The sequence below is a fragment of the Protopterus annectens genome, chromosome 17.part0, assembly GCF_019279795.1.
Source record: "Protopterus annectens isolate FY-2018-M chromosome 17.part0, PAN1.0, whole genome shotgun sequence".
Lineage (NCBI taxonomy): Eukaryota > Metazoa > Chordata > Ceratodontiformes > Protopteridae > Protopterus > Protopterus annectens.
This window is the reverse complement of record NC_056751.1, coordinates 526,747,704-526,775,374: the sequence shown is the minus strand read 5'-3', so window position 1 is coordinate 526,775,374 and position 27,671 is coordinate 526,747,704.

Sequence of the window (27,671 nt, the reverse complement as noted above, 5' to 3'; positions counted from 1 at the left end):
CCAGTGGTCATCTTCTTGGTATGTGGAAAACTGATGTTCTTTTTATATTGTATTTTTGTAGTTATTCATGTTAAAATGTATTGGTAAATACTAGTTTTTGTTGTTTTGACTCTTCCCACATTTTCTCTCTTTCTTTTTTTATTTGTTTTTCAGGTGATGCTGGATATCCACTGGAGCCATGGCTTATGACTCCAGTGAGAAATCCAAGTGGAGCTGCAGAGTAGACCAACAAAACAGTCTTGTCCCAGACCCAAATTGTCATCAAGAGGGTCTTTGTCCTCCTGAAAAGCCATGTCAGGTGCCTGGGTGAGTTTGGAGCTGCCCTTCAGGATGACCCAGCTACTGCATGGAGGATGTTTACTGCCTTTTGCATTATGCATAACATGATCATGGTGGAGAAATGATTCCTGCTGTCACTACAGCTCCCAGTTCCGGTCCCATTATAACTAATGATGACCGGCCATTAGCAGTAGTAAGGGACCCCATGTGGCAGGCTCATCCATGGCATATGGCTACTCAGATATAGAGGTGGCATCTAGTCTACAACCAGGGACCATGACATTCAGGTTAGTATTTTCTTTTTTGTGAAAAACACATACAGTATAACTGATACATGCAGTGATATTTGTAGGCTATGTTGTGTGGTGTATGGTGTGCTGTCACTGCTCATCTGATATTGTCTCTCATTTTAAAAGTTTTTCAAAAGTTATTCATATTATTGTTTGTTAATGTCATGTCTGAGTGCTTACTGACTCCTGTTCAGTAATGTTATAAGGCATCGTATAAATAATAATCACATTTTTCTCAGTTTTGATAAATAAACTATGTTGTTTTACTTTACTTTAGTATGAAAGTACTGAATGTCCTCAGCGTTTCAATATTTCATAAGTTAATGCGTTGCAAATGAATGTAAATGTATTATACTGTTTCTTTATATTATGCCATTTCTTCTCAAATTCTGATTGCTGCGGTACTGCACATCAGATTATTTTTATGTTGTCATGCACAATTATTTGTGACTTCAGAGACATAAAAATATCATGATTTGTGCAGTTGTAAGGGTGAAGTGCCAATGTTGTAAGTTTATATGGCAGGATGCTCATTTTAATCTGTAATTCTCTTATTATATTTCCTCCTTAAAATGTCTGCATATTAGTACTTTTATGTTGTAGTTAACTATCAACTGTAACAATGATAATTCATACAATATTGATTTTTCCATCTTTCCTTGATGATATACGTAGTAGGTTTACAGGGGGGGGGTTCCCCCTCCCCCATAAAAATGTGCATTGTTTGCTATCTTATTCCCTTTCAAGCTGAACATTCAGCTTTGTCTTTGAAGGTGAAAGTGTAAATTTACAGAATTGTCAGACTTGATTCGAGGCAGTTCAAGATCAAATGAGTCCTACACATCTCCTACAGATAGGCTAGGTGATTGTACAATTGATTTTGATGAGGGATTACCATGAGAACTATAAGTTGAGTTGGTCTGATCTCATGACCTACTTGGTGCAGGTGATGCTGCAAACACTGATCCGACAGTATTGTGTGACCATGATTGTGACCTCAAATGGAAGATTCTGCTAGGTGTACATGAGCACTGATATGGCCTGCTAGAAATATATTGTGCTTGTTCATTTAGACTACTTGCAGTACTTTCACGAGATGCAATTGTATTCTCATGCTATCTCTGCTCACATATCTGGACAGTAACCTATCATCCAGCCTAACTCTGGTATGTTTTAACTAGTGTACAAATGGAGGTGGCCACTGATGCTTGATGTGCCACCATACTACACATCAATGTGACCATGGCACTGTGCCATTTCCATGTAGTGCTCGAATCCTCATGCATACTCTGGAGGAGTCTGACCATTTTTGGCTGACTCTATGTGATTGTGCTCTGAGTCCTAACAATATCATGCCACATTTCCTGTTGGGCAGCCAATGCTTTAGATGTTTCCTGGAGTAGTAACTAATTCCTGCACATGGCTCCCCTGTGTAAAGGAATCCCTGTGGAAACTGTTACTTCTGAATGGCTGCCATCATACTGAAAGTGTTTGGAGACACTGGTGCTGATGTGCATGGTTGTTCCCCTTCTACAAGGGTCAGGGTAATATCATCATTTGTTGTACTACATGAGATTGTATAATTGACATTAAGGTGTAATACTCAAAAACTTCTTGTGTCTTTCGGCTTTTCCTGGTTAGGGGTCGCCACAGCGGAACTCTGGTCTGATAATGATTGGCAGTAGATTTTTACGTGCCGAGTTGCCGGCCCTGATGCACAACCTTCAACGAAGGTACGCCCATTCAACAACAACTCAAAAACTGCACCTCATGCAATGACCAACAGCAGTAGCAATTGTAAATCATATACCTAACAATTATTCACTATATTTCATTTTTATCCAACATTTAAGTGAAATATGACTACTTTCCTTTAAGAAAAATGGTATGTGAAAGTATTTTCAGTTAAACTAAGCTTGTCAATAATATCATCTAAAGCCCCTGCTAGTTAACTGGGGTTGGTTAAGGTGATATCACACCCATAGAGAGTGGTTCTAAACCTGTGAACTGCAGTCCTGATCTACTTTCTTCATTCTGGTTATGGGACTTCATGTCATGGCATGACCTATGAAGACACAAGGGTGTGCTCCAGTCCAACAAAGTGGCCATGATCATTTTCTGTCTTCTCAATGATTCATATCAGAGTAAGATCACGGCATGCACACATGGCTCTACATAGAAAAAAATAAAAGATATTTGACAGGAGTTGGGTAAGCACCTGTCATCCCTGTCATGTGTTAAGGTACCAAATAACTTTCACGTGAGACAGTTCAGCAGAGAATAATCATCTCCTTTACTGCACAGAGAAGTACTTCGATGGGAGACTAGTAAATCAAGTTTCTGTCTCCTCGAACTACAGCAATCATTATACCTTTTTTATTAAAAGCAACATTACTGTAACAATCATAGAACAGCCACTGACCAATTAAAAACGAACACTACAGCGCTAATTTTGCTAACTTCTCCTGAATACTTGTTGATGACATTCCATATTAGGCACACATTCTGAATTCCATGACAGAACTTTCTACTCAGAACAAATCTTATAGTTTTCTAATACTTTTTTAATCCTGTCGGCACTTTCTAATATTAGGAAGCAAATCATCAGACACATACTGAAGAACATTTAAGATTTCATTTTGCCTCTGAAAGCTTATAAGAAATGAAATGCAGACTAACATTTTCACTTCTCCATACTCTTTACCCTTCACATTCCCCCATCAGATGCTGTAAAGCATCACCCAGACAATAATATACCAATAACCCATGCCTGGGTGCGGGTAATGCTGGATTTACCCATGGTTGGTGTGGTTTGGTCACGAGGGCGAAGCCCGAGTGGCCAAACAAAGTCAACCGTGGGTAAATCCAGCATTACCCACACCCAGAACTGGGTTATTGCTATTATACAATGACGTTATTTAAGAAAAAAAATAATTACTTTTCTTAAATAATGGCATTGTATAATGCCTCCTTGCTGCCCTTCCACAGCTGTCTGGGTATTCTGCGGCAGTTCTGATGTACTGCGCATGTGTATATTTACGCAGTACATCAGAGCTGTGGGCAAAAGCAATGGAGAAAACAAGATCTCCTTTGCTTTTTACAGCCTGTCTCGCTATGTTAAATGGGTTTAACATAGCGAGACAGCTTTAAAAAAAGCAACGGAGAATCTCTGTTGCTTTTTTTAAAGCTGTCTCGCTAGGTTAAACCCATTTAACATAGCAAGACAGTTTTGAAAAAAGCAACAGAGAAAGCAAGATCTCCATTGCTTTTTAAAGTGTCTCGCTATGTTAAACTCATTTAACATGGCCAGACAGGTTGTAACAAGCAATGGAGATCTTGTGTTCTCCGTTGCTGTAACAAAAAAAAAAAAAAAAAAAAAAAACGGACCTTTTTCCATTACTATAACTCTGATTTACAACGTGCACGCTGACCAATCAGCATGCACGTTTTGGAATATTAATGGGGGGGGGGGTTGTTGTATAATGATTGTTTATGACTGGACAATGACTACAGGTTTTCAGATGAATGGATACTCTTTCACTTGCTATCAGAAATTTTTTTATATGTGGATTCTTTCTGTCCTTGAAATGAACAATCTTTACACATTTGTTTAAAAAATGTAGTCTTATTTGCAATGAAAACATGCCTACTTCATGATGGAACAAAAATACAATCTAAACACTGTAAATAATAATGCATTTTGCACCATGTATATTTTTATATTCTCCTGTTACTTTATATACATTATCATATATTTTACTAAAATCTTGCAACAGTTTATTTTCATCATTTACTGTACTGTGATTATTATCAGGAGTGGTCAGTTCAATGATTCAATTTCATTTATATAAAGTTCAACTTTTTTGCTGGATTCTAATAATTTTAAAATGCACACTTTAATCAAAAAATGAAGTAGACCTAACATAAAAATTATAATGGCTGTAAGCATGAAAAACTTTAAAAACCCTTTTCCTCATACAGAGAAAAGGTTGGTTAACCATGCCCATTAGAAACTATCAGCTTCTTTGGCATGTGAATATTCAGTGACTTTCTGGATTATTTCTAGGTGACTAAAGATGGCACTGGTGGTACTAAGAATAAAAAAGCTACACTCCTTTTGAATGAGTAGGAACTTTCCCCTCTTTAGATGTGAGGCTAAAGGTGAGTGCCACATGGTTCTGCAGAACCACATTGCACATTGCAGTTGTAGTCAATTCTTGGTTTATCAAATTAATACATTCAAAATTGGAATTACTTAATATTTCCAGGAGCTTAAACAATTTTCTAAATTTCCAGATGGACCCTGCTGCCCCATAAACAGGTACAGAGTCATGTCAACTCATTGAAGGTAATTTTGAGGATCAGAAAAAAAAGACAAAAAGTATGTTAAAGCTACCTTCAACAAATAACTCAATATATTTTTTTGTAGGGGGATAGCCTCCCTGCGCTCCCCATGTTAGGGGACATCTCCCACACCCCCCTGGACATTTATATACTAACTCTGTGGTCACACAACAATGGAGAAAGAACTAGACTCCACAGTCATCAAATGCAATTTCATGGAACAGTATTCAATCTGTTTGCTTTAGCCAAAATTACATTGGATCACACAACATGCTCCCAACAATTAAATGCCTGCTCCAGAAATGACCTCATCACCAAGATCCATGAAAACAAGCCCTTTTAAAGCAGTTTTTGTACAACATTAAGATATACCCGGGAGGCATCAATTTTAACAACTGGGTTAGGAATATTTATATCTCTTGTGATGAGAAGTACAAATCCTGCCTTCCAGTAAAGGAAACAGATGGAATAACATGATCAATATAAGGACAAACAGACCAGTCTGTAGTTAACCAGGGACAAGTTTGATTTCTACAAATGTAGTGATATCCATGTAATGCTGCCTTGCTCTGCCCTCCATGCCTGTCATAAATTCTCCAGGTAAAATTACAAGCACTGATTCTGACAAAGAGTGTTCCATTTTTACAATGGCAAACATGTCCTTTAGCAGTCATTGAGAGTTGAAGCGACATTATAGTAAAGGAGGTAGAAACCTGTTTATTTTGCTGATTTTTATCAGAAAATTAAAGTGAAATGTAATAGAAAGCTTAGACTCAATCACCGGTATAGGAATCAATGGGATATCCCTATCATATGTAGTAGGAATATGCTCAAAAACCCAGTAGTTGCTAACATTGAGAGTTATTGCATAAGTATGAAAGGCAGCAGAAAAAGTATTAAATCTAGAGTGTCATTCAGGTGCTCTTGGTTCAGTTCTAACCAAATTTCTGTTTCTAGTTTTAGCAGAATGTGTATATCTGTTAAGAAATTAAGTAAATAGTTCCAATGGTCACAGAGGATGATGCACTCGTGTCTCTTGATGGCAAAAGCAGGGAAAACAAAATGATTATGATAGGCACTGTAACTATAGCACTGACTGATCCATAAGAAAGAAAAAAAAAACAAGCATGCTGGGAATGGAGAGAGGTGTGATGAAATTGTAAACAAGGATGTTGGGTGGGCTGTTCATTGTGCAAACAAAATTGATCACAAACAAGCTATCAACCAAGACCCATAATCACAGATGACTTTGAAAAGGAATGTTGTCTGGATAAGACAATGTCTAAATTTGGTCTCCAAAAGGCAGGATGTATTATTAATGTTGGAGCAGGAAGGAAGAAAAACATGTTGAGGTTGAAGAAGAGTCACTGCATTGTGAATCAGACCAGGATAAGGTAGCAGAATCATGGAATTTAACTTCCTTGTCGGGTAACAAGTGTAACCTAGCTGCATTCAGTTCTGGATGTGAGCTGGATGGCGGATGTGGCATCAGGTTGGATGGCAAACAGTTTGCACTTTATTCTGGATTTACTATGGATGGCAAAACATCACAGAGTGTCACTTCTGGAGGCAATGATGTCCCTGGTTTGTTCTCTGGTTCAGTTGGCAACAGGTCCTGCTGGTTCATGTGCTCTGGTATCAGTGGTGTCTCTGTTATACTCATCATAAGGGATAATCTTTTTGACATGTGACACATGTATCCAGCTGGAGATACCTTCACAACAGATGGCAGTAGCAGTTGTGAGCAAAACCAAGTATGGTCCTTTCCATATGGGAGTAAGTGAACTTCTTCAGGAATGTGCTTTGATATATACAAAGTCTTTGGGTTTCAGGTCATGGTAATCCTGCAATGTGTGTTATTGGGCTACATGCAGAATGACACTATGGTATTTCTACAAAAGTGAACATAGGGATTTACAATACAAAAGCATGGTTTCATCAATATCTTGCAATTCTAAATTCTTAGGGATGGGGATAGCAGGCATTCGTATGAGTCTGCCTATGAGGATTTCATAAGGGGACAATTTTACAGGGGCACTATCTGCACTTTTAATACTAAATAAAACTAAAAGCAATGCTTCAGGCAATTGAAGATCAGTTTCTTCACACACTATAGCTAGTCTAAGCTTAATCATCTGATTAGCTGTCTCCTCTATCCCAGAAGCTTGCAGTCATTAGGGACAATGAAATTGTAATCTAACATTTAATATTCTACAAAGCTGCTATATTACTTGACTAGTAAAATGGGAGCCGTGGACAGATGGGATGCTATAGGGAACACCAAATGTAAGAATAATTTCAGACAAAAACTTCTTTGCTACCATATGTGCATAATTTTTAACACACGGGTATGCTTCAACCATCCAAAAAAAAGTAAAAAATTGCTAATATATACTGAAATTTTTGTACTTGGGGAAGTTCAATGAAGTCCCACTGAAGGGAGCAGAAAGGTTATGAAGGCTTTTTCAATGACTGAGCAGGTACAAGTACTGATTTAAACAAATTCTATTCTAAACAAAAGTATTTACAAAATGTTAAGAGATGAGGGGCATACCAGTCAGTGGCAATTTATTATTGCATTTTTACCCAAATTAAAAGGCAGATGGTAGGTTTTTACCAACTGATTTAGGGAATTTAGTGGGGCTACTAGTCAACCATCCATGTGACACCACAAAAGGTCCAGAAAGTAACTGCAGGCATCATTTATCTACTTTATTCTCTCAAAGTCCTCTCTCTGGTTTTGAAAAGATGATAACTCCTATAAATAAAGGTTGTTATTTTCATTCACTTGCTGAAAAATGTAGCATTAACAGGATAAGAAAATGCAGCCTGCCTTGCCACCATATCTGCAAAAGTGTTACCTTTGTTAAAAAAGGAATTATCTGTTTTATGTGCAGCACATTTCACTAGATATCTCCTTTGGTAATAATAAAGCAATTCATTAACAAAAACAGCATTTTAATAACTGTCACTGCTGATGTCAAATAACCCCTTTCTTTCCAAAGTGCACCACATTCATGGACTACACCAAAGGCATAACAGGAGCCTGTGAAAATGGTTACTTACTGATCTTTGCCAGTTTTACAGGCTTCAGTCATAGGTACAAGCTCAGCTACCAAGCAAAACATTTCCATTTAATTTTCTAGTTAATAAAATGTTGACTTGTGTATAAATAGAAGAGGCTGCTATGCATGCAAATGGAAAAGGCTGTTAAAGTTCACCATCATCTCCTCAAATGCAGGGTCCATCTATGAAAAGAAATAGATCTAGATTATGCAAGGGAATGTCTTTTTAATCTAGTCTAGAAGGAATCACAGTGTTAAATAACAACTGGACAATTGTGGGGTTCTCCTTTGTCTGCTGTACAGACTTATGTGATGGACATCAAACAATTTGTAAATAAGAATTATTAAATACAATTCAGATTTAGACAATCATACTGCAGATAAATATTGCATTTCAGTCTTCAGTAACAGCCTCCACAGAATGTGGAACTGGCACATAAGTCTCATGCTCAAGAGTTAATGCAGTTGCCCTATCTAACTCAACACTATGATTTATATTATTATATATAAGTATAGAACTCAACACTATGTTAAAAAATGTAATTGGGAACCACTACACAGCCTAGATCTAGACCAAGCAGTGGACTATTTTAATAATAATCTTATTAACATCCTTGACTCAGTTGCTCCAGTAAGAAAAATTAGAGCTAAGCAAAACTATGCCCCATGGCTAACCAAGTCCACTAGGGCCCTATTAAAAACCCGAGATAAGGCATGGAAAGCATGGAAAAATGATAAAACTTGTCTAACCAAACAAAATTATCAACACCTTAGGAATCAAGTCAAAATACAAACAAAGCTCGATAAACAAAACTACTTCCTAGATATGCAAAACAAACACTCCAATAATCCCCAAAAGTTCTGGCATGTAATAAACTCCCTACTAAAACCTGGCCAAACATCTACACCAGCTCCCACCTCCACCACTACAAAAACAGATAGCAAAATAGCTTCCCAATTTAATCACCACTTTACTGAATCCATTAAATCACTATCAACCCAACTTTCCAAAAAATATTGATTCATGCACATCAACACCTCCTAACAACTCACCTCCCTTTTCATTCTCACCTGTCCCAACCTCCACAATAAAAAAAAATAACTCTTAAAACTAAAACCCACTTCTCTTGTTGCAGATGGCATACCTGCTCATTTCCTAAAACTGTCTGCTGACTCCCCTTCCTACCCAGTCTCAATTATAATCAACCGCTCCATACAAGAATCCCATATCCCTCAACTATGGAAAGTCTCTTACATTATTCCCCTTCACAAGGGTAGGAATTCCTATGATTTCTCTAACTATCACCCCATAGCCATTCTGCCGCCTTTATCAAAAATACTTGAGAAATGCATACACTCCCAGGTTATGCATTTCCTAGACTCAAACAAGCTCTTTTTCTCTGCACAACATCGTTTCTGCCCACACCACAGCAGAACCTCTGCCCTTCTCTCTTTCACAAACATGATTAACCAACATAGAAATAATAACAGGTTTGTATCCGCTATATTCCTGGACCTCTCTAAGGCATTTGATATGGTTTCCCACTCCATGCTAATAGATACTCTCATCTCTTTATCCTTTGCCCCTAACACTGTTGCATGGTTTAAAAACTATATAACAGGCCATCAACAAGCTGTCCAGTGGCAAGAAGTCTTATCATCTTTACTCCCAACGTCCACTGGCATACCTCAAGGTTCCATACTGGGCCCACTCCTCTTTTCTATCTTTACTAATAACTTACATACCTCTACAATACAGGCCTCACTCAAACAGTATGCAGATGACTCCACCCTGATCTGCTCTTCCCCAACTCTTACAGCCCTACAACATCTTGACCAAGAATCCTCTTGCTCAGTGGAAAAGTGGATTACAAATATTCAACTTATATTAAATCCCAACAAAACAAAACTGCTTTTATTTACCCCAAACAAATCAAAAACAACTCCACTGTCATTCTCCATCCTCTCCAATAATGGTACTGTCATCTCACCCTCTCTCCACACCAAGCTGCTGGGTGTTGAAATAGATAACAACTTACACTTTGACATCCGTATCTCCCAAACTATTAAAAAGGTACACAAAAAAATGTGGTCCTTATACAGACAAAAAGACTTTCTAGCAGATCAAGCTTGGGTCACCCTAGCCCAAACCCACCTTCTTTCCACACTCATGTATGGAGCACCTATTCTCACCTATGTTAGAAAAACTGATCTTGACAAACTTGGGTCATGTTATTACAATATTGCCAAGTTTGCAAAAAAATTCCCTCTTTAGAACACACCATTGTATACCTCTCAGGCAACGTCAGTGGCTTGAACTCCCACAGTTATTAACCTATCACCGACTAATCATAGCCTATAACATCCTAAAATATCCTGACAGAACTCCAGCCCTTAAGGAACTAATAAGTAACTATATACCAAATTGATCACTCCACTCTGCCAACAAATCAGTCCTCTCTATCTCTACAGCTGATAACACAGCAGGTAAAACTCTTTCTCGCAGTATAGTAAAAAATTTGAACTATTTCCCTCCGTCAGTTACTTCTGTATCAAACACCAAATAATTCAAACACTCCCTTAAGACTTATCTTATTAGTTCCTGATTATGTCCATGTGTCACATAATGACAAATAAACTCTACCTACATCTTCTTCCATTACTTCCAATTACATAGACCTTCAGGAAACATGGAAGTAACAAATTTTATTTTAATTACATATCCTCGAACTTCCTCGAACTATACTACTGATCTAATCAGCGTATCCTATAACTAAAAAGATCATCTCTACTTGACTCCAAGTAGACTATTCTCTATCTGTTAAACCTAGAACTTGCTCCTACAGTACTTATCACCTTGATACAGCACTCTTGTCATAGATAGTACCCCAAAAAGGCAACCCCCCATTTCTCGGTCACCCACATCCCCCGGAATCTCTTTTAAAGTTTTTTTGTCTATTCCTTCTAGCATGTCGAGGGATCAGTTGCTAGTGTCCTCTCCTGCTCAGCTGGTGAACCTGGGAATATTGAGGCAATGTTACAATTGCCTCATGTACACAGACAACCCTCTCCTCCTCCCACAAAACACAAATACATGCGAGAGATGCAACTATACGGCCAAACTGGAGGCTGAGCTCTCTCAACATAGGACTGGCAAGACCAGACAGGAGGAGAAGGTTACCACACACACTATAGACCCAGTCTCACATAGTACCATCACAACCTCGAATCATACACATAAACACACAAAGACATACTCGGAGGCTCTGATCAAAAATCTACCAAAACAGCAGAGGCCACCAAAGCAGACACCCAAACAACCATCACCTCAGAACACAACACCTGCAACACATAGACCTCACAGTCAGAGTGTCAAACAGTCACAGCCCTTAAGGCCAAACACAATGCCAGACACACTAGTCATTGGTGAATCCATAGTCAGACACACTGACGTCCCGCTCACCAGACTGAGTAAGGAGAGAGTTACAGTAAGCTGCCTGTCGGGCACTAGAATTCGCCACATAACGCAAGCACTCAGGTCTCTCAACAGCAGGTACAAATACGACTCAGTCATTGTCCACGCTGGTGTAAACGACCTGAGACGTACCTCCTTGGACTACATGAAAAGAGACATTGAGAAGCTCTCTGATTATGTAGCCCAGGCAGGTATGACCCTGACCTTGAGCAGTATCCTACCTTCACCAAGAATGATGCCACAATACAGAGATAAGATGATCAGCTTTAACAATTGGCTTAAACTCTGGTGTCATTCAAAGGGGATCCAATGTCTGTCTGCCTGGGATGACATGCTGGACAAGCCACGCTGCTTCACAAGGGACGGCTTGCACCTGTCACCCCTGGGATTCCGGATATTGGCAAAGGCTCTTGCCACCCCCATAGTGCCTTTTTTAGGCAAGGCCCAAATTCTAAACCTACCACCCTAGAATACAAAAAAGGAAAAAAACTAAGGGTAATGCTGCTCAATGCCAGAAGTCTAAATCTCAAAATGCATGCACTCGAGGCCCTTCTCAGTATGGAGAACATCGATGTCTGTGCTGTGACAGAAACCTGGTTCAAGGCTCCTGAGAGTACCCCAGCACTATCAGGTTTTACCTCATATCATGCGTTCCGGCTCCAAAATCCGGACAATACCAAGAAAGGAGGGGGGGTATCCATATTCATCAAGGACACCCACACCTCAAGACTGGTGGCAACGCATGATGCATCGGAGACCATCCAGGTGCAATTAACCATAGGCAAGACTGCTCTGCAAATTGTAGCATGTTACAGGCCACCCTCACAAACTCAGGAACCTCACATGGCTTTCCTGAAAACACTGGAGGGGATAAATGTATCTCCAAACACCATCATACTAGGTGACTTCAATTACCCTAATATAGACTGGGAACACTACTCAAGCCCAAACACCCTAGCCCAAAAGTTCCTGGAATTCATAAACTCAAATGCCATGGAACAACTAGTCACCATCCCCACAAGAGGAGAAAACATACTTGATCTCATCATCACGAACATGGGAGCACAATGTTCAACACCGGAAGTATACCCCTCACTGGTGAGATCAGATCACAAACTAATCTCGCTGGAGGTCCTCATCCCACCCCACCTGAAATAAAAAAGACCACAGTAAAAAACTTCTCGAAAGCCGACTTCACACTTCTAAAGACTAGTGTGATCTCCTTTAAGGCCCCCGAGCCGGCGGAAAACAGTACTCAAGCCGCTGAATCACTTACAAATGCCTTCTACCAGCACCTGCAGGACTGCATGGATAAGGCAATCCCAAGCAAAACAAAGACTCTTTGTACCAAAGGCAAGCGTCCAGTCTGGTGGACCCCAGCCATAAAGAAACTCTACAACAAAAGGAGGAAGCTACTACAAGATAGAGCAAAATCCTTAAAAGGTAAGACACCTTTGATCACTATAAGTAAAAAACTAAGAGCTCTCATAAAATCATCCAAAGCAAACTTTGAGAGAAAAATAGCTAAAGACTCAAAAGACAATCATAAGGCCTTCTTTAGCTATGTTAGAAACCTGGGAGGAAACTCCCAGATATGCTCAGAACTAGTTCAAAATGATGTGAAGATTACTGATCCTACAGACATTGCCAACATACTGGCTGACAGGTTCAGTGCAAACCCCCCCCTCCCCCCCAAAAGGAGAGATATCTATACTAAATGATTGCAGCCCCCCAAACATCTCTAACGCCCAAGTGAGAACTGCTCTCTCCAAAGCAAAAAACACAGCATCCATGGGACCTGATGGTGTCCCCGGCTGTGTGCTCCACGAACTCAATGAGGAATTAAACCCACAGCTAGGACAGCTGTTTAATCATAGTCTCATCTCTGGATACGTACCCAGGGAGTGGCGCACTGCGACTGTGGTCCCACTTCACAAAGGCGGTGCCTCCACCGACCCTGGAAATTACCGTCCATTAGCTTGACAAGCCTTATCTGCAAAGCCATGGAGAGGATCATAATGGACCTCATAAATAAAGACATAGGGAATTTGCAGACTTTGGATCCAACCCAGTTTGGCTTTGTCAAAGGCAGATCATGCCTTTTAAACTTGGTTGACTTTTTCGAAACAGTCACCAAAGCCGTTGATGAGGGAAAGGCAGTCCATACAGCCTACCTCGATCTGGCGAAGGCCTTTGATACAATACCCCACTCGGGTATCATTGAAAAACTCATCAGCTTAAATGTTAACCCATACATCACAAGATGGATTGCAAACTGGCTGAGTGACAGAACCCACAGGGTCAGAGTTGCTGGCGCCATGTCAGACTCAAAGCCTGTCGCAAGTGGTGTCCCACAGGGCTCAGTCCTGGGCCCGCTCTTGTTTGGCATCTATTTTTCCGAAGTACAAGCAAACACAGGAGGGTTATGGCTGACAAAGTTTGCAGATGACTGCAAACTGGGTGCCGTAGTCGAAAGCACATCTGACACAGATATCCTTCAGAAGGGTCTCACAGAAACGGATGACTGGTGCCAGAGCCATGGCCTAAAGTTAAATGCCAAAAAATGCATAGTCATACCCTTCGGGAAAAACAAGGTTACCCCTAGCTACCATATAGGTGGCAATCCACTGAGCACAGAAGAAGTTATCAGGGACCTGGGGACCCAGGTTGACAGTAGCCTGTCATTCAACACCCATGTAGCTAAAGTAGTTAGGAAAACCTTCTACATTGCCCACCTTATCATGAAGGGATTCACATCTAGATCAAGGGAGGTCATAGTCTCCCTATACTCATCACTCATCAGACCAATGATTGAGTACAATGCCCCATTCGGAATGTATCTGACCCGACACTTGCAGCAGCTGGAGAGGCCACAAAAGTTCCTCACCAAAAGGATAAAGGGTCTCAAAAATCTGTCCTATGCTGCCCGACTGAAAGAACTCCAGCTCTATTCAGTCGCTTACCGCTTGCTCAGAGGTGACCTTTGCCTGACATACAAGGCCATGTCAAACCCAGATTTGATGAATATGCTTCACCTCAAAAAATCTAGATCCGTCAGAGCCACAAGGGCGGGAGACTTAAACCTCGACATGGCTATAAATAGGACGTGCTGGAGGGATAGATTCATCACCCAAAGACTCCCTATGCTGTGGAACAAAATCCCGGTATATGTGAGGCAGAGCACCTCGCTGGCCTTGTTCAAGAGAAATCTTGACCAATGGAAGGGAGATCGCAGATATACCCCAGGGATTACCTCAGTGTCACTGCTCGACAGAGGCACAGCAAAATAATGGGTATAGTTCCCCATACGAAAGGGGTGGTGTAAGCCACAAAACTATGGGCTAGGCTTGTAAATGCCCTCGGGCAGATAGCCTAGTATGAACCTATGAACCTATGAACCTATATAGTAATGTTGTCTACTGGTAAAAATTTGTTGTTAAGATTTTCTTTGTTCACTGCTCTCTTATGCTCAGATACAAAGTTCTATGATTGTTTTTATATAGTTTGTATAACTATTCCTAGTCACTGTATTAATTAAATGGAGCTTTTCTCCCCGGGCCTCTTCTGTAAATGGACCTCATCCAGTTGGACCATCCCGGTTAACAAATGTAAAATAAATACAATAAATAAAAATCTAGCATGTGCACCATCGCAGCCACAAGCCTAAGGTAATGGGGAAGGGCTGCAGCTGCAGGATCAAGATTAGTACTGAAATAAGCAACAGGTCTAAAACCATTTTGATAATATGCTAACAATCCTAATGCTACTTTATTTATTTAGTTAGTTAGTTAGTTAGTTAGTTAGTTAGTTAGTTAGTTAGTTAGTTAGTTAGTTAGTTAGTTCACCACAAAACAGAAACAAATCTTTCAGAATAATCTGGAAACCCAAGTGCAGGGAATTTAAAAGCAATGTTTTCAATTGAACAAAAGCTTGTTCATGATAATCCTGCCATGGTAAAGGTTCAGGAGTATCTTTTTTTGATAATTCTAACAAAGGTTTTACCACTTCTCGTTAGTTATAAATCCTTTTTCAACAGTAACCTGATAGACCCAGAAAAACTTGCAGTGGTTTTCAGAGCCAGATCATAGGTTCATAGGTGTGTACTAGGCCAACGGCCCTGGAGCCTTTACAAGCCTACCCCATAAAAGTGCCCTGGCATCATACTGCCATTAGTTCCTGGTGCATCTATCAAGTAGAGCCACTGGAGTGATCACTGAGGTGAACTTTCTATTTCCCATCCACTCATCAAGATTTCTCTTGAAAAGTGCCAGTGAGGTGCTCTTCTTGACATGTATGGGAAGTCTATTTCAGAGCATGGGCAGTCCCTGGGTTATGAACCTGTCCCTCCAGCATGTTCTGTTGATTGTGGTAATGAGGTTTAGGTCCCTTGAGCGTGTGGTGCAGAGGAATTGGGATTTCTTTAGGTGTAACATTTCTAATAGGGCTGGGTCAGACATGGCTTTGTAAGTCAAGCAGAGATCACTTCTTAGCAGACGATATGAGACAGAGAAAAGTTGGAGTTTTTTGAGTCTGTCCATGTAGAATATGTGTTTAAGGCCTAGGATCCTCTTCATGAGGTACTTTTGTGGCCTTTCCAGCTGTTGCAGGTGTTAAGTGAGCTACATGCCAAATGAGGCATTATACTTGATGACTGGTCTAATGAGGAAAGAGTAGAGAGAGATGATGACCTCTTTCTTCCTGGATGCAAAACCCTTGGTAATTAGATGTGCCACCTAGAAGGACTGGTGGTACAACGGTAGCATTGTTGCCTCATAGCAATAGGTTATCCTGTTCAATTCTCAGCTGGAGTGCCTTCTGTGTAGAGTCTGCATGTCCTCCCCATGGTTGAGTGGCCTTCAAAAGACATGCGTGAATGGGCGTGCCTTCGCTGAAGGTTGGGCATTGGGCTGGCAACTCGGCACCATAAAAATCTACTACCAATCATTAGCGGACCGGAATTCTGCTGTGGTGACCCCCTAACCGAGAATAGCCAAAAAGACAAACATTAAAAAAAAATTAAGCTGGTAAGGTTGCAATAGGGATGGCAACAGGTTCATAGTTACTATGCATCTCATAAAAAGGAGGATGCACTTAGGAATACACCACCCCATCCCCCCTTAAAGAGCACTGGAATATCAGTACTCTGTCTACATGATATGGAAGTAGAGCCCACAGTTTTCTACACTAATGACAAGTATGTTATCAGTTGTACTACTATCACTGCTTTCAAAGTTTATTGCACAAACACTGGTGATGGCCACTTGGTAAACAAAACAGTGACACACTGAAAACAGACTTAGCATGAGTAACAGTAAACTTCTCTTCTGTAGAAACTCAACATTCTCTGAAAATGCACAGAAACTGAGCATTCTTTGAAAATGCACATAAACCAAAATGGCCTGAAGCTTAACAGTCCTTGAAAATGCACAGAAACTCAGCAGATCTTCATGACAGTTTGGCAGTTGGTGCAGAGGATTCAGGCTCTTCTGCCCTGTAATGAAGGTACTTTGAGCCTGAATAAGTTAACAAGCCTTCCATCCCTACCTAGGATGTTACAGTGTAATGGTGCAGCTGTAGCATTGTCACCTCACAGTAAGAGGTTCTCTGGTTTGATTCTCGGCTGGAGTGCCTTCTGTGTGGAGTCTGCATGTCCTCCCTGCATTCGTGTGGGTTTTCTCTGGGTACTCCGGTTTCTTCCCCCATTGCAAGGACATGCATCTGGAGTGTTTCTCCCCAAGCGTCTGCTGAAAATTGGCTTTGTTTCTGGTAAACAAATAATAAAAATTACACACACACCTTTCTATCTGGCTTTTCACTCACTGTTTTGGTAGACTCACTCACTCTCTCTGGCTTTGCATTCACTGTTTCAACTGCTGTAGAGCCATAAAATTTCATACACAATCTCTCACCCATCAAATTCCCTAGTCTACAATTGGGATATGTAATGTCATATTTTAGGACATTTAGTGGCTCAGTGCTGTGTTAGAGGCTTTTGGTGCTTGCTGTTCTTTGGTCAGAGATGTCTTCCACAAGGTCATAAAGCCCTCCAGTTTTAAGACATCTTACTGAATTTCTATTTACAAATGGATATATTCAGATTCCAGACAATTTTATTTTGGGGCCCCAGAAGCCAAAAACGAGGCCCCACCAGCCAAAATGGGCCCTAAGCAACTGCCTAGGTCACCTAGTGCTTGATCTGGCTCTGCCCATTTTAATTTAGTAGGCTGTATTGCATTTTGGATTGCAGCAATATGTGTAGGCAAAAATCTATGTAGCACCCTCCAAAATAAGGCGTCTCAAGTATTCAACTTGTAATTTCCACTTTTCACAGTTTGTCTTTATTAATCTTAAATCCTAATTCTGCTTAGCCAAAAGAAAAATAATGTTTTGTTTACAATCCTTTATGATTCTTGTAGTTAAAAGGAAATAATTGACATATTGAATCAAAGTAGATTCACAAGGAACTTCTTCATGTCTAATTGTTTCTTCTTCTTTTCTCTAGATAAAAAGGTGGGAGATTCTACATACCCTTGTAGCAATCTAGTCCAGGTGTACTGCTGTCTTTTATAAGTAAAGGCAAACAGGTATCGGCTATCTGGATGTATAGGGATAGAAAAAAAAAACAGTAAAAAGGTGATGGCATCTGAAGGGATAGAACACAGTATTGTTGCAGGGGTAGGATTAACTGGAAATGCTGACACTATGACTGCATTTACTGCATGTAAATCTTGTACATACCTATTTGTTATTTTCCCAGTTTCTTAACTGGCAAAATAGGAGGATTAGAAGGACTGTAACTCAGCAGAATGACACATTGTTGTAACAAGGCAGAAATAACAGGTTTGATTCTTTTCTCTGCTTCTACCAACAAAGTACACTGAACTACCATAGGCAGGCACTACACAAGGTTTTAGAGTTATACACACAGGTTCTGCATATTTTATGAGCCCTACTTCTATGTCATGGGTAGACCAGAGCTATAGAGGTATAAAATGTAATATCTTCCATACCAGCATTGTCTGCTTTCTGTTCTGCTGTAGGCAAAAAGGACATCTTCATCTGAACATATAGAATTTGAATATAATCCTAAAGATTCATCACCATCAGGTGTGTAATAAACAGTACATCTAAGCTTACATGGTACATCTCTACCTAAATGGTTTAAAGGAGCTGAATTCCCTACAATAAAAGCATGCTGATCTCTTAGCAGACCAATTTGAATAGGAACAGGTTTAGTTTCTGCATAATCTAAAGGAACTCCAGACACACCTATACCATGAATTTTGTATTTAAAAGTTGAAGGTGTCTGTCATTTGCTGAAGTACTAATCATAAATCTAGTAACTCCCGTATCAACAAGAAATGGGCTAGGTGTATTTTACACTGTAACATTGAGAAAAGGACCATCTTGATCAATCAGTTCCAAGGAAAATAACTGTGGTTCCTGTTCATGATTGCTGTAATGATTTTCCTGCCACAACGGTGGCTGCCAAGCAATATTCCATGCAGGAAGGTTTCTTTTGGGTTGTTGTGGTATTTCAGCATTTAGACAACTTGCTTGCTGTGCAGCTAATAGACATTCATTTTGCAAATGTCCAGTTTGACCACAATTAAAAAAAAAAAACATTGAAATGTACTGCACATTGCTGTGATGGTAGTGAATCAGGGGTGATAATAATTTTGTTGACACTGTCCTGGGGTTACTGAAATAATGTAACTACCTCTTTGCTCAGAATTTCCTTTTCCTCTCCCACACCCTTGAGAGACACTATTGATCTGCCGGAGTTGAATATTATCTACTAACGTTTCCTTTTACTCTCCCACACCCTTGAGAGTCAGTATTGATCTGCCGGAGTGGAATATTATCTACTAACGTTTCCTTTTACTCTCCCACACCCTTGAGAGTCAGTATTGATCTGCCAGAGTTGAATATTATCTACTAACATTTCCTTTTCCTCTCCCACACCCTTGAGAGTCAGTATTGATCTGCTGGAGTTGAATAGCATCTACTAACGTTTCCTTTACCTCTCCCACACCCTTGAGAGTCAGTATTGGTCTGCCGGAGTGAATATTATCTACTAACATTTCCTTTTCCTCTCCCACACCCTTGAGAGTCAGTATTGATCTGCTGGAGTTGAATAGCATCTACTAACGTTTCCTTTACCTCTCCCACACCCTTGAGAGTCAGTATTGGTCTGCCGGAGTGAATATTATCTACTAACATTTCCTTTTCCTCTCCCACACCCTTGAGAGTCAGTATTGATCTGCCGGAGTTGAATATCATCTACTAACGTTTCCTTTTCCTCTCCCACACCCTTGAGAGTCAGTATTGATCTGCCGGAGTTGAATATTATCTACTAACATTTCCTTTTCCACTCCCACACCCTTGAGAGTCAGTATTGATCTGCCGGAGTTGAATAGTATCTACTAACGTTTCCTTTTCCTCTCCCACACCCTTGAGAGTCAGTATTAATCTTCTGGAGTTGAATATTATCTACTAACGTTTCCTTTACCTCTCCCACACCCTTGAGAGTCAGTATTGATCTGCCGGAGTTGAATATTATCTACTAATGTTTCCTTTTCCTCTCCCATACCCTTGAGAGTCAGTATTGATCTGTCGGAGTTGAATATTAGCTACTAACATTTCCTTTTACTCTCCCACACCCTTGAGAGTCAGTATTGATCTGCCGGAGTTGAATATTATCTACTAACATTTCCTTTTCCTCTCCCACACCCTTGAGAGTCAGTATTGATCTGCTGGAGTTGAATATTAGCTACTAACATTTCCTTTTCCTCTCCCACACCCTTGAGAGTCAGTGTTGATCTGCCGGAGTTGAATAGTATCTACTAATGTTTCCTTTACCTCTCCCACACCCTTGAGAGTCAGTATTGATCTGCTGGAGTGAATATTATCTACTAACATTTCCTTTTCCTCTCCCATACCCTTGAGAGTCAGTATTAATCTGCTGGAATTGAATATTATCTACTAACATTTCCTTTGCCTCTCCCACACCCTTGAGAGTCAGTATTGATCTGCTGGAGTTGAATATTATCTACTAATGTTGTATTTTCTTCCTTTTCCTCCCTAAGTACACTATCTGCCAAATATTGTGCCTGATTTACTATTTCATGGATGCCAAAGCTTGGCCAATTCAAATAGGCCTTTTTAATCTGTTCTTGTATCGGTGGTAATAAACACTCTATGAAACTTGTTGACAACCTATTGGCTGCCTCATCTTCCATAGGCTCTGAATATCCAGAGAGGGTTTCAAATGCATCTATCATACATTGGACATACATATCTATAGATTTATTCTCTTTATGCACAGCAGATTTTATTTTTGCTCAGTGAGGGGTAGTGGGGCACTCTGTGGTAATGGTTTTTAAGAAGTTATTTAACAGCTAGACACCCATCACTTGTATGTTTTTGAATGTTGTAAACTATATTAGATTTGTCCCATATTTTTATATTTTCCTAAATTATTAGTAGGTGTGTAGGCTTTTAATAACACTCTCAAGTCTTTGATGATAGGATTTTGTAGTTTTGCATGTCCTTCTAAGATTTTTGCATACTTTGCTGAGTTTGCTGGAATAGGAGGGAGAAAATTTACTGCAATTGTTTAAAAATCCACTGCAGTCCTTGGTCATACTCACTATCTCTAGCTGCTGTGAGGTTTGGTACTTCTTGCAAGGGCTGCATTTGTGTGGAAGGTATATCAGAATCTGTAGAATTGTCAGAAGCTGTCTCTTCTCCTGCAGTTTGCTTTGCAGGGAATGCCCACTGATATTCCTCCCCATGTTTAAGGAGTAGACATTTGGTAATAATGTGCTTAATTTTACCAAAAGTGCTAGTTTTTGTTGGCACAAATCTTATTCGGAAATCTTTTTAATTTTTCCACATATTTAGCATTTATTCCATATTTCTGTCTGTGATACAGCTGTTTCCCTTTATTAGCTCTCTCTCTCTCTGTATATATATATATATATATATATATATATATCTATATATATATATATATATATATATATATATATATATATATATATTAACTTTAAGTCGAAGGTATTACAGTGGTAACTGAATGAGATTGTTGATGGAGCCTAGTGTTATAGCCTTACCCAGAGAGGTGACTGGAAGTGCTGGAAGTAACTTGGGCTGTATGTAGGGATGTGGTAGTCTTTACTGCAAAAATCACCTCCACCTGCCCTCTTGGAGAGTGAGAACTGACAGCTTCTTGAAGCACAGATGGGTCATAATTTGGAGGGGGTGTTAAAGATAATGCAGGCCACTCATCATCAGATGATTCTAGCTTTGTGACTGATAATTGTCTTAATGGACACATACCCTAGGAATGTTTTGTTTTTTATCTGCAAATTTTTTTAACATATTTATTGTTGAATGAACTGCCTGCAGCTGTGAATTTAACCTAGCTGAATTATATTTTAGGCTTTTAGCTATATTTTTTTCCCTTATTTTTAAATTCTTGTTGCCAGTCATTTAAAGCTGACTAACAAGAGGCTGGAACATTATTTTACTTTAGTTATTTTTTTTAATTGTCTTATCAAAAATACCATTTAGAGGAAACTGGAAAGTTCTATAATTTTTCATGAGCTCAGACCATTTTACCAAATAATTACAGTCAACTCTTCCATACTTGTTAAACATATAGACTGCCTGGAGTCCCATACTCTGTCTCTTTTAAACCATTTCTACTGGTGCCCATCATAAAACCCCACTCTCATAACAAAGGGATAGATCTGCAACTATAATTCGGGTCTCTCACATTCCCAATGAAGGAATCCTCTCTGTTCCTTTTACTTACATTGGATTAGAGCTCGCTCTCACACCTGTGAAAGATATTGCTTCCTTCTGACAAGGAAACTCAGTCTTTGTGACAAGGATATTCTGCCCTTGTATATGTTGATTAGTGTCCACTAACACACAATTCTACCTAAAGCTGTTAGTGTGAGTGACTACACAGGCATCCAATTTCCTAGATTTATACAATTTACCCACTCACATGCAATCAACACCAGTGAAGGAAGTTTAATTAAAGCTTACCTGTAGAGACTTTAGACTCTACTGTGATTTTTAAAATGGTGTATCGGTACACTAGAAATGTGCCTGATGGAAAACCTGCCTCTCTTTTGGGTTCAGTGACAATTTTTAATGTAGCAGTATGCAAACAACTTGGAATTCAGAGTAATCATGAAAAAACAGCTAAGGCACCCAATTACATTCACACAAGACAGTTCAGCAGAGAATAGCAATATCCTGTATTGCACAGAGAAACACATGCATAGTAGACTAGGAAATCTAGATCCAGTCTCCTTAAACTACATAAATCATCATTCTTTATACCTTTTTTATTAAGAGCAACATTATTGAGAACAGCCACTAATCAACTAAACATGAACACTACAGGATTAACTTTGCTAACTAGGATTTCCTCACTACTCATTTATGACATACCATATTAGGCACAAAGTTCAAATCCTATAATAAAGCTTTCTACTCAGAACAGCTCTTGTCCTTTTTTAAATCCTTCCAGCACTTTCTAATATTAGATAGGAAGCAAATCAACAGACTCATGTTGAAGAACTTTAAACATTTTGTTCTGCTTATGAAAGTACAGTAGAAATGAAATGCACATGCTAATATTTTCCCTTCTCTGTACTTCTCACCCTTCACACAGGTATTACCTGCTCTGGCCAGCAGTGTCATCACTGTTACAATAACTAGCAGACATGCAAAACTTTGTTTCTTAATGGTCACTCTTTCATTGGGTTATATTAAGCATAAAGAAGTATAACAACTTTGCATAAGTAGGAAGAGATATGTATAACTGCAAATATCACTTGAAATACTATTATGAAAATGCAAAGAAAATCAGAAACATGTATATACATAAATGCATGTTTTTGAAAAACATATGGTCTATATATTATCATAATTTTCTTAATAAATGCAAAGGTAACATGTTTACTAAAATAATAACCCATATAGGTAGCTCTGTAAATCAAAGGCATGATGCATGTGCTGGATTACAATAAGTAGTTTTTCATATGTTTATAAAGACTGAAAAAACATTTGCAAATACATATTCCAATTTAATTTATTACTGTTGCATAAACTGACGTACTACTTAGATTATAAGAAACCAGTTTTGTGTAGGCCACATAAATATTACTGCAATAGTTGCTTAACACAGTTATTTGTTCAAACATATTGTAATTGGACATACAACATGGAAGAAGTCTCAGTCAGACACCACACCCTAATTGGTGTGGCAGTGGTGGAGGTGGGTGTTGGTTGCTGCGCCATGCGAATGACCAGGACAAACATTAATGAAAAATGAGTATTTGTTTTACTTCTACATTACCTATCAAATCAGACACATTTGTATAGCAAAGCAGATGCAGACTTCCATGAACTGCTACATGTCTCTGATTGTGAATAAGTTCTACCTGAACACAGTGTTACATGCAAACCATAGTATTTAGTATATGAAAAAAGAAACATTACACAGACATTGCATACATTTATTTTCCTTTGCATGACAGGGAATATTGGCACACTATTATAAGAATTCATGCATTTATGCTTACGTAAACCAAAAATAATAATAATAATAATAATAATAATAATAATAATAATAATAATAATAATAATAATAATAATGTAGCACTGCAGTGAATGCATTGCCCTGTGTGTATATAGGCCTATTGTGTATGGCATAACCAGCCTAATGTCGAATATAAAACACTGACAAAATAAATTTGATTGCATGCAACAAAACCCCCCAAAAACAGTAATATTGAGACAGGGAAACTATTTCTTATCCCGATATTAAAACTAAAAGCCCTGTAATGCTAGCTTCAAATTTGCCTGAAGAGTGGCAGTGTTATGGGAAGGTTTTAATGACATTCGTAATAGGCATTGACCCTAACTGTAATGGTGCTCCTTCCCCCAACCCTAACCCTACAACTTAACATTAAAGCATTCCCATAACACTACCACTAGAAAAGACAGACTCAGATACGCAAACACTACTACTCTCCACTAACCTAAAACTTACCCTTACCCTAAAATACGCAAACACGCACATAGACCCACAACATACCTCTCAACCTGGAAACATCAAAAATCTGGACAAGGCCCATGAAAAATAGGTACAAGTCTGTACGCTGATTAACATATAATTTGCATACATAATTACATAACCCCACCCACTCCAATGGAATTGTGGGATACCAATTTTCAAACGCAAACTGAAGAACAGACAACCAAAATATGGCACCAGTCCCCCTGTAGCCATTCCAATGTCCCATTACCTGGCTTTCACCCCATTTACCATAAACACTAATGTGTGCATACTGTTTTACTTCTACAATGATTATTTGTATTTTATTTTTACATTTTACAGCACATGGTGGTGCTGCAGTAGCATTGTCGCCTCACAGTAAGACATTGTCCTGTTCAATTCTCAGCTAGAGCGTCTTCTGTGTGGAGACATGCATGAATGGGCATACCTTCATTGAAGGTTGTGCGTCAGGGCCAGCAACTCAGCACATAAAAATCTACTGCCAATCATTAACAGACCGGAGTTCCGCTGTGGCGAAACCTAACCGGGAAAAGCCGAAAGACACAACAACATTTTACAGCACAACAATGCACAAACACTAATAGACATCTGGTAAACAAAGCAATACTGTTTCACAATGAAAACAGACTTGGCATTAAAACTTCTCTGCCCTTGAAACTCACATTCATTGAAACAGCATTGAAACCTACACCACATCCAAAGAAAATGCATATGGTCAGTGGTGGATAAAAAGATTACCTTTGGGCTGTTTTCAAATCATTGGCCCCTTGCAAACAACACAAGAAACATGCATGTGTTCTTTTCTTTGATACACCTTCCTGACTTTATTAAATTATATTCCTTATATACAACATTTTTCCACTAGGTTGTACTGTAGGCAATGAAACAAAATGCATGAACCAATAATGACAAAACTGCCCAATTCAGAACATTCCCAACATAAAAGTCTATTTCCATATTCACACTATAAATAAAATGACAGTAGTGTAAGCCATAGTCATCTTGTACAGCTTCTCGCACTTATTTTCAATTTCATTTTTTTTTTGTGGGGGGGCAAAAGGTCAAAAACCAGGGACACATTTTAAACATTGCTTGTACAATTTTGTAAAGCTCCTAGAATAAAATGTGTTACCACCATACATTTCACTAGCAGGTCTTGAGACCCTATGCACTACAGTCAGAGCAACATAGCACTATGCCAAATCGGCAGCTTCCTGAAAAATAGGAAGACTGAAAACTTAATGGCTATCATTTAGTGAATTCATTTCTCACCACAGCTCTCAATCTCTTAGCATAAAAAAGACACACACACACACACACACACACACACACACACACACACACACACACACACACACACACACACACACACACATTATGCATTTTGTAATAGCCTGAAAAAAGAACAGAAAAATGACAAATGTCTTGTTATTTTAGCAGATAAAACGTCATCTGACCTAACATGAAAATATTACAGAAAAGTGTGTTACTATATGTGAAACACTTTAGTAAGTTGTACAATAATGTATCATATATATCTTTGTTTCTATAACAAGTAGTGAACAAATGATTGTTCTTACTTAAGATAATACTTTGTCCTGGAGATTATCAGATTTTAGGGAAAAATATCACAGTTTTGACATCGGGGAAATTGAAAGCATTAATTATGACATGATTATGTAGGATGAAATCACAAGCATGACCTTTCCTGTTTTATCTTTGATGTCTTCCTCTTCTAGTCAGAAGAAATCTTGTTTTTCAAAAAAGAAAATTGGTCTGCCATTTGAAAAAATGGCATTAGTATAAAAATAAGTTATTTCATTAGTTGTCACTCATCTTCCTTTTTGTATGAAATTGGTTTTAGTACTTCAAAGTTTGGTCTTTTCTGTGGGGACATTACCTCTTTTGAAGTTCTTTTGAGCACTTTTTAATTAGAACAGACTGTCAAGAGTTGTTTAATGTGAGCTTCCTACATATGAACATCTCTGAAAAATTAGAACCTTGGTGTTATCAAGATATTCGTCACTCATTGATGGAGGTGACAATGACTGTTTAATGCATTACCATGTTATAGATACTTTTTGGAAAAAAAGATTTATTTTTGTTACTTTTTTGAATATCTACAGATTAGATAAAAGTGATGGTCAGACTAGGAAAAAATAACATGATGCATTGCAGTTTTTGTCATTGCTTACACAGTTGTGTTCTGCATTGTTATGGCCCGTTAAGTGGAAAAAAACTTAACCTTTATATGTAAGCAAAGTTGAATGCTCATCTCTCAAGTATTGTGTTTATGTGTTATTTAAACTAAGCAACCTCAAGGATGTCTGGGTTAATGCAGAGAAGATTTGAAATTGTTGACATCCTTTTATATTTTATTTTAATCACCCCTTACCTCTGAATACATCCAGAAACAGCGAGCATCTTCTAAATAAACTCTACATCCAGCCAGCGAAATAAATCCAGCTAGTGTCTTCTCTTCATAAAATCCACAGTGAGTGGAGCATCTTCTAAATAAAATCCACAGCCAGCGAAATCCTTTCTAATTCAAGCTAAATAAATCCAGCCTTTCCGGCTCTGGTGACTTGCCGCTCACAAAAGCATTTGGACCAGAGCCAGAAATATGTGCTACGTATGTGTGTGGGCATTCCGACAGGCTGGTGGAGCTGATGTCATCACGCACATGATGACGTCTGCTCATTAAGCGCGAAAATTAAAAAAAATAAAAAACAAAGTGCAAATAAATCAGAAATGAAGGGGTGCCACTCAGGAATCGTGGCACCCCATTATTTGGACCCCAAAACTCGGTAGAAACCGAGTAATTCAGGACAGTTGAGCGGTATGACCCACAACACCCATCTTTCACTTAACCCTGACAATAACCCTAACTCACATATGCCCAGACATTTACCTGCCTACCTTAACCCACACATACAACTTCCAAACACACTGACATACACTCACACACCTACCCAAAACCCTTGTAAATTAGGCAGTTATCTTAAATTGCACCTAAATCCACATACTAAACCAGAAACCATTCACACAACACATTTCATGTCTCGTACTGTTAAAGCATAACCGCGCACATTCACCGTTCCGAACATTTGACT